The sequence below is a fragment of the Microcaecilia unicolor genome, chromosome 2 (genome assembly GCF_901765095.1).
Source record: "Microcaecilia unicolor chromosome 2, aMicUni1.1, whole genome shotgun sequence".
NCBI classification, from domain to species: domain Eukaryota; kingdom Metazoa; phylum Chordata; class Amphibia; order Gymnophiona; family Siphonopidae; genus Microcaecilia; species Microcaecilia unicolor.
Window position 1 is genome coordinate 491,319,313 of NC_044032.1, and position 8,736 is coordinate 491,328,048.

General features: G+C 44.1%; 1 pseudogene; it reads left to right on the top strand.

Moving 5' to 3' along the window:
- Positions 1–2,356: 2,356 nt before the first annotated feature.
- LOC115461374 lies at positions 2,357–8,456 on the top strand (annotated as a pseudogene).
- The last annotated feature ends 280 nt before the right edge of the window (positions 8,457–8,736 follow it).

An 8,736-nucleotide genomic window follows, 5' to 3' on the forward strand; every position in this document is an offset into this window, starting at 1 on the left:
TGACGAAGAAACTCTAACTTGTGTGGTGCGTCATTCCACTACAGCCAATAAGTTTGTCAGTATAATAAGGAATAACTGGAATGTTATACAAACATTACCTGGCTTTGAAAATATGAAGTTGAGATTGGCATTTAGTAGGGGACGTAACCTCAAAGAGATTCTTGCACCGTCAGCCTTGAGACAATCTATACAGGAGACAGACGAAGAAGGACAAAGAGGATGTGGAGAATGTGGAATGTGTGGAATTATGTTGAATGCTAAAGAATTTGTAGATCCTCAATCCATGAAGACATACAGATTACATCATAGCACTTCTTGCTCATCCGATTGGGTTGTATATTGCATCAGATGCGGCTGTAACAAACTATACGTAGGTCAGACGTCCTGGAAATTATCTACCAGACTTATTGAGCACAAAAGCAATATTAATACTAATATAACCACGGCACCTCTGGCAGCTTACTGTATTAAGGAAGGTCACTCTTTTGAGAGCCTGAGATGCATTGTGCTCCAACAACTCAAATGGCACTCCGGGGTGGTGACAAGAAACTACTCCTATTGAGACAAGAACGTTGGATTTTTCGTTTACACATTTTGCATCCATATGGGATACACACCAGGATTGAATGGAACCAATTTTTTTTAGCAAGTGTGATGTCATTTGATTGACACTTCCTGGGGTGGGTTTTGCCCTAGCAGCGTCTGACGTGAGACTTTAAAAACCGCGGCCATTTTGACCGGCAGTCAGAAGTTAAAGCCGGTGATAGCGTGCACATTGTGAGGGGAACTTGAGAACGTTTGGTGAGGTTGATTTTTAAAAGTAATATAATTATGTGACTAAATTTGTTCTGTTTGTAGATTTCTTCAGTCGGTCACCACGGACCCTGAGGCAGAATTCGAAACTTGGGCCGAAGTCAGGCCGTGGGAGGTGTCATTTTGACTGCAAGATTTAGAGATAAGTGCATTTTTCTTGACCGTTCAGTAGCAATAACACGGTTAGAACAACATAGCAGCTTAATTTTTGACATAGGAGGTTTTTGCCCATGATGATTTAAGGGACCTCCATTATGTTGTGAGAAGCAACGACGGAGTACTCCCTTTGTATCTGAGGCTTTCCCTCCATTTCAAATCATTTTTGAACACATCAGTATTTCCTTTGGATATCTTTTATTGCTTATTCAATCTTTCTCTGCCATCCAGTGTCTGCCCTCTCTGCCGACCCTTCCATCCACTGTCTGCCCTTTCTCTCTGCCCCTTCAATCCACCATTTGCCCTCCCTCTCCCATCCATCAAGGGTCTGCCCTCCTTCTCGCTGCCCTTTCTTTTTGGCCCCCAGTTCCTGCCCCATTATCCCACCTGCCCCTAGTTCCAGCCCCAGCTCACATCTCCCACCTGCCCCTCCTTTTCAGCCACCAGTTTTAGCACCACTATCCCACCAGTCCCCGGTTTCAGCCCCAGCCCTTTTCTCCCACCAGTCCCGAGCTTCAACCCCCAGCCACTTCTCCCTGTCCCCTTTTCAGCCCCCAGTCTCAACCCCAGCACTGTTCTCCCACGATTTGCGAGCTTCAGCCCCAGCCACTTCTCCCTGTCCCCTTTTCAGCCCCCAGTCCCCACAGTTTCAGCCCCTGCCCCTTTTCAGCCCCCAGATGCAGTACTAGCCCCCTTAACCCACCTACCCTCCTTTTCAGCCCCCTTTCCAGTCCCCTTCATTCACATGCCTTGCATTAGGGCCCCCCTTTTCAGCCCCAGAACCATTCTCCCACCTGCCCCAGGCATGGGCCCATTCTCCCTCCTGCCCCCTTCTCAGACCACAGTTCCAGCTCCAGGTCCCTTCTCCCATATGAGCCCCCCCCCCCAGCCCCCTTCTCCCATATGAGCACCCATCCCTGACACAGTCCCCACCAGCTCCGTCGAGGGACAGACGACCCTCTTCTCCTGCCACCCGGCTTAAAAAAAAAAAACTATATGAAGCGCCTCTGCTCTGCTATAAAGGAAGCAAATCGCCTGGTCAGCCCTTCCCTCACTATATCCCGCCCTCGCGGAAATAGGAAGTCAGAGGGCGGGATACAATGAGGGACGGGCCGACGAGGCGATCTGCTTCCTTTACAGCAGAGCAGAGACGCTTCATATAGGTTTTTGTTGTTTTTTTTAAGCTGGGTGCCGAAGAGGGTTGGTGGGCACTGGGCAGGTGGGGACTGCGGCACTAACGGAGCACCCCCCCTCCACCTGCTGTGCTGACACCCGGGGAGGACCGCCCCGCCCTTGGTACGCCGGATGTTGGGTGGGCGGGGCTGGAGGGAAACCAGCACGCTCTGCTTTTCTTTTCTCTGCCGCTACGGACACCACCTGTCCCCCTCCCTGGATACAAAATGCCTGCTGCCCCGCTTGCCAGGACCGGGTTACCGCCGCTGTCCCTTCTGAGCTCCGTTGCGGTTCTGCAGGTGCTGCTGGGCTCCGCCTTCGCCGCGGTTTTACCGCCGTCTCCTTTAGGCTGTTCTGGTACCGATCAGCTGGTGAACTGCAGCCACCGGGGACTGAGCCGCGTCCCCGTCGATCTCCCCTTCGGGGCAGTGTCCATTGATCTGAGCCACAACAAGTTGACAGAGGTTGATCCTGCTGCCTTTGAGGGGCTACCTAACCTAAGAGAAGTAACATTCAGTTACAATGAGCTGACAGCCATTCCATCCCTGGGATCTGAATCTTCACACGTTGTCGCTCTCTTTCTCCATCATAATAAGATCCGCAGTGTGGAACCAAGCCAGCTTGAGCCCTACATTTCCTTGAAAACACTGGACCTGAGTTCCAATGAGATTACAGCAATGCCAAACGGCAGTTTTCCATTTGGACTTCACATAAAGGAGCTTCATCTTGGAAGCAACAGAATCACCACCTTGGAGGCGGGTGCTTTTAACAACCTGAATCAGTCCCTGCTTATCCTTCGATTAAACAGAAATAAAATCTCCCAGCTTTCTGCAAAGACGTTCAAGCTACCCAATCTAATACAACTGGAGCTGAATTGGAATCAAATTCGCCTGATTGAAGGGCTCACGTTTCTAGGATTGGGAAAATTGGAAGTTCTGAAACTGCAACACAACAGCATCTACAAACTGTCAGACGGGGCCTTCAGGGGCCTTGGTAAAATGCAATCCTTGCATCTAGAGTATAACAACTTGACTGAGGTGGACAAAGGATCACTTTTTGGCCTTTCATCTCTCCTTCGTTTTCACCTTGGTAACAACTCCATAACTCATATCAACCCAGATGGCTGGCGGTTCTGTGAGAAACTGAATGAACTAATATTGTCCTATAATAACTTCACAAGACTGAATGCAGGAGGCTTGGCATCCCTGGGTGGATTGTATATTCTAAGCCTTAGTCATAACTCTATCAGCCATGTTGCAAAGGGAGCTTTCAAGGGACTGAAGAACCTGCACATTCTGGAACTAGATCATAACGAGATCTCGGGCACAATAGAAGACACCAGTGCAGCCTTTAGGGGCCTAGACAGTCTGACCAAGCTCACTCTATTTGGAAACAAGATAAAATCAGTGGCCAAGAAAGCATTCTCAGGCTTGGAGGCCCTGGAGCACCTGAACCTTGGGGAGAATGCAATACGGTCTGTGCAATTTGATACCTTTGCACCAATGAAGAATCTGAAGGAGCTCCATATTAGCAGCAACAGCTTTCTGTGTGATTGTATGCTGATGTGGCTACCTGAGTGGCTAACTACGAGAGGGCTGGAAACATCTGTTGTAGCCACCTGTGCCCATCCAGAGTCCTTGAAGAACAAAAGCATTTTCTCAGTACCACCAGAAAAGTTTGTGTGTGACGACATTCCCAAGCCTCAAATTATTATCCAGCCAGAGACGACTGTGGGTGTCTTGGATGAAGATATCAGCTTTACTTGTTCTGCAGTGAGCAGCAGTAGCTCCCCAATGACTTTCACCTGGAAAAAAAATAATGAAGTCCTGCACAACCCTGAAATTGAGAACTTTGCTCACCTGCGGGCAAAGGATGGTGATGTGACAGCATATACCACCATTCTGCACCTACGGCATGTGACATTCGCACACGAGGGGCGTTATCAGTGTATCATATCCAACCATTTTGGCGCCACATACTCCAGCAAGGCTCAGCTGACTGTTAATGTATTACCATCTTTCACCAAAACTCCTCATGACATCAGTGTTCGAACAGGGACAGTTGCACGGCTGGAATGTGCTGCTAGGGGATATCCTACTCCAGAAATTTCCTGGCAGAAAGATGGAGGATCAGATTTCCCTGCTGCTCGAGAGCGCCGTATGCATGTCATGCCAGATGACGATGTGCTTTTCATCATGGAAGTAAAGCTTGAGGACATGGGAGTTTATAGCTGCACTGCTGAGAACTCTGCTGGCTCTGTCTCAGCCAATGCCTCATTGAATGTACTAGAAACTCCGTCTTTGGTAAATTCACTGAAGGATAATCTTGTGATTGCTGGTGCCACTGTAGCCCTACAGTGCAAAGCCACTGGAAGCCCACCTCCTCACATCACTTGGCTGAAGGGCGATGAGCCCCTGATAGTAACAGAGAGGCACCATTTCACCGCTGGCAACCAGCTGCTTGTTATCAGAAATGTGGTGCCAGAAGATGCTGGGAAATATACTTGTAAGATGTCCAACACACTAGGAACAGAGCGTGCACACAGACAGATGATCGTCTCACCAGTCTTGGGCTATGTAGCAGAAAAGGCCAAAACTGACAGCACCATGACTGTGGCAATTATAACAGTTGTAGTGGTGTGTAGCATTGGCCTCACCTCTGTGGTCTGGGTGTGCATAATCTATCAGACTCGAAAGAAGAATGAAAAATATAGTATAACCAATACAGATGAGACCATAGAGCCTCCAGATGTGCCAAATTACCTGTGTTCCCAAGGTGCACTTTTTAAGAGACAAAAAGTTGTTAGAGCCATAATTACTACTCGCCAGCAGCCTAATGGACATATAGAAAACAATGATGAGATCACAGAGCCTCCAGATGTGCCAAATTACCTGTCTTCCCATGGTAAACGTTCTAAGAGACGGAAAGTAGTTAGAGCTGACATTACTACTCGCCAACAGCCTAATGGACATACAGAAAGCAATGATGAGACCATAGAGCCTCCAGATGTGCCAAATTACCTGTGTTCCCAAGGTGCACTTTTTAAGAGACAAAAAGTTGTTAGAGCCATCATTACTACTCGCCAACAGCCTAATGGACATATAGAAAGCAATGATGAGACCATAGAGCCTCCAGATGTGCCAAATTACCTGTGTTCCCAAAGTACACCTTTTAAGAGACAGAAAGCTGTTAGAGCCAACCTTACTACTCGCCAACAACCTAATGGACAAATAGAAAGCAGTGGCATGAGCAAGACTGGCAACGTTGGGTATCCCAGTGTTGAAATTCAGGGTGCTTCTTGTATTGAGCCCCAGCTCTGTATTGAATGCAGCACTAATTGCACATATAAAACTGAGGGCACTGCTAATGGGAAACTTCTTCCAGGAAAAACAGAATACGGCTTGCCAGTCCTGTCCAGAGCCTGTAATGACAGCACACCTATGGGGCAGGAACATCATCTCCAGACATTCAAACCCATGGAGAGCTTTTATCAGAACACATTAAACAGCGATGTCGGCAGAGAGGGTGCAACCATTTTAAAGCGTCAGCTATGCAACGAGGATGTCTGCAGTAATGGAACAGATTCCCCTGGTTCTGTGCATCCCAGCAACCATAACAGAATGCGAGAACTGTCCCCGCTACAGGCGCAAGCACTGCGTTCAGACAGAAGAGATTCATCATTCCTGCCTTTATTCACATCTTCAGAATTCAAAGAGATCTTTCGATTTTCATCTTCAGAAGGTTCAGTTCAGCAGCCAGCCATGTCTCTTGAAATTTCAAACACCCTACTGGATCCTCTGAGAACGATTATATCTAAACAGACTTCCATTTTATAGTGGATATTTGCCAAGGTCACATGACTGAGCTTATGTTGCTGGAAGGTTCCAGCACATGAGAGTACTGTGTGCAAAGAAGGGGTATTTTTTTGTTTGGCGTTTTTTTTTTTCCCACTGAACATTTAAGCTATTTCTACCTCAGCTGTTGAGATGGCAGCCTCCAGAAGGACAGGAGAATCCGAGGCACAAAAACAAGCTTGTGTGGGTGGGGAAGAATCCTGCTCAAGTGTTCCAGAAATGTATATAGGTTTAAAACTTCCATAAGAAGTGTTTAACAGTTGGCTTGTATGTGAAGCAGACAAATGAAAAAACTATTGTGTAAAGAAAACAAACTACATTTGATAAGTTGTACATAAGGGTTTTCATACATCGTACATAAGAGTTTTCATCATATATATTAAAAAAAAAGAGAGAGAGATCTAATTGTTAGCGCATGAGTAACTGAGTGACAGTTTTCAGTTCTTGATACATTGTTTTCAATCTCAGGGAGCTGTTTTCTCTTAAGATTTTTGAGAAGAATACACAGATGCCTTACTGCATGAGTGAAACTCAAAAAAGAGTTGTTGATTTTCATTTAAATGTTTGAATAGGCATGGAGCTAATAATCCACTTAAAGGGTAAGCCTAACTTTCCCCTTAAGGCCTTTGCACTTAAAGGTTTAAACTGAAACATTTATTTTATGGACATGCCTTTTTGATAGCCAAATGATCAAAGTACTGGCACCCTTATAGGAGAACTTAGTCTGTTTTTTCAGACACTTTTTACCTTGGTCTCGGAGGGATTCTGTTTTCCTTTTACCCAGTTTCCTAAGATTTTTCTTTGCTGGAGATGGATCGTTCACTCACATGTCCTGAATTTCAAATGTAGACCAAACTGGAGTGTTGAGGAGGATAGTCAGGCATGTCACAGTGGCAACACATTTGATTCAGTGGAAGCGAAAACCTTCAAGCACACATTAATCCCACTGAGGCAAAACTAGATCTTGTTAGTGAGTCTGATATTTAAAACGGGTCAAAAGAAACATGCCTATAAATTTAAATTCATGTCTTCATAGAAACAAAAAGAAATGTTGAAATGGCTTGAAATATGCTGTCATGTTCTTGGTTTTGACAGAGCACTTTTATTAACAGAAGAGCTGCTTTGAGTGGTGTTGGTATCTGTGGATGAGAGATTTTTTTTCATGTTGTAATTCTGCTTCTGCAAACACAAGTTTATTAATGTATGGTTTGTCACTCTGAAGACATAATAGAATATTTTTTTGTCTCTCAAAAAATGAGAAAAACATGAAGCATATTAGCCCTCCCTGTGCATTACATTAGAAAAAGCTGGCACTTTTGCCATGGGTAGTTAAATCTCCTGTGAGTGCCAGCATTTGGATGGTTACTTGATCCTGACTAAGAAAATATGAACTGGGAAAACATTTATTTTTTTCCCTTTCAAGAAAACAATTTGTGCTTCCTTGGAACTTTGAAGGTATAAACATTATGGCAAAGGACACTAAGAAATGCAAGTCGGCCTCTGCACTTGGGCAAATATGAAAGCATATAGGTTGTAGGTATATATGACATCTAGTTCTAGTAGCTGTCTAGATTAATAAAGATTGGTGGTATGAGATGGAAGTATATGGTTGTCTGTCATCTAGCCAAGATGGCAAACTTGCATAATGAAGAACACACAGCTCAATTGATAATACTGAATGTTCTCTCTTCAGATTTTCAGAAGTAGACCCAAAGATTCATTAATCACCATTTTATGTGTGGTTTCTGGCTATATATCCTTTTTTTCTTAGGTTTTTAGAGTATATTTCTTTTCATCTATTTGAATCCTCAATAGTTGAGCAAAATCTGAAGAGATAACATTCAGTAATATCAATTGAGCTGTGTATTCTTCACGATTATATTACTGATAATTTGAACACTATTGAGGGCACTATTTTGTAGTGAAAATTGCATAATGAGCCATGCACTATAAGCTACGATGGATCCTTGCAGTTTGGATGGGAAATTACTGGGCTTTGGAGACTTACTTCCACGTCCTTACATTGAGTAAAACATTTTGAGACTAAGGGGCTTTAATATTGGTAAGGAGAAGCTTACTATTTTTTTTTTTGTAGTTCTCCTATGAAGTGGCGATGAGGAATAAAGTGAAAAGTAGTCACAATTAAGTTATTTGTGGAGAACAAGTTTATTTTACAAGACTTGCCCAAGTGTAGCAGCAGCTCATTATGTGAACTGTAACTTTGTTTTGGACTGGTAGAAATATCACCACCATTGCAGTTGTAAGCACATTTACGTTGGAACATGTTTATTTTATGACAGAGTTGTTTATTGTCATTACTTCCACAAAATATGTGACCTTGATGCTTCTGAGAGGCAATGTGAAAGAGGAAGTATTACTTTTGTGTACTTTAGTTATTTATAGAACATTTGGTAAGATGTTGTACCTGGAAAAACTTGTAAGATGTTGAAGTGTTTAACAAATGGCACTAATGTGTCTTTAATAAAAATTCATTGGCATTAAAAAAGAAAACATGTCTTCACTCCTCTCTCCTTAAACCTTACCTGAGTGTTGAGTCACACAGAGTTCTTTAGTGCTGATCCAGTTAAAAGTTGTTAAACTTTTATCAGTGCACTATACAAGATGTGAACACAACAATTGCAGACAACTAGTGGTAGTAGATTCAATTGCTCTGCTAGCAGGTGTTCTCCTTCACATCTGATATCTTCTTCTTTACTCATGACACTTCAGCTGGATATTT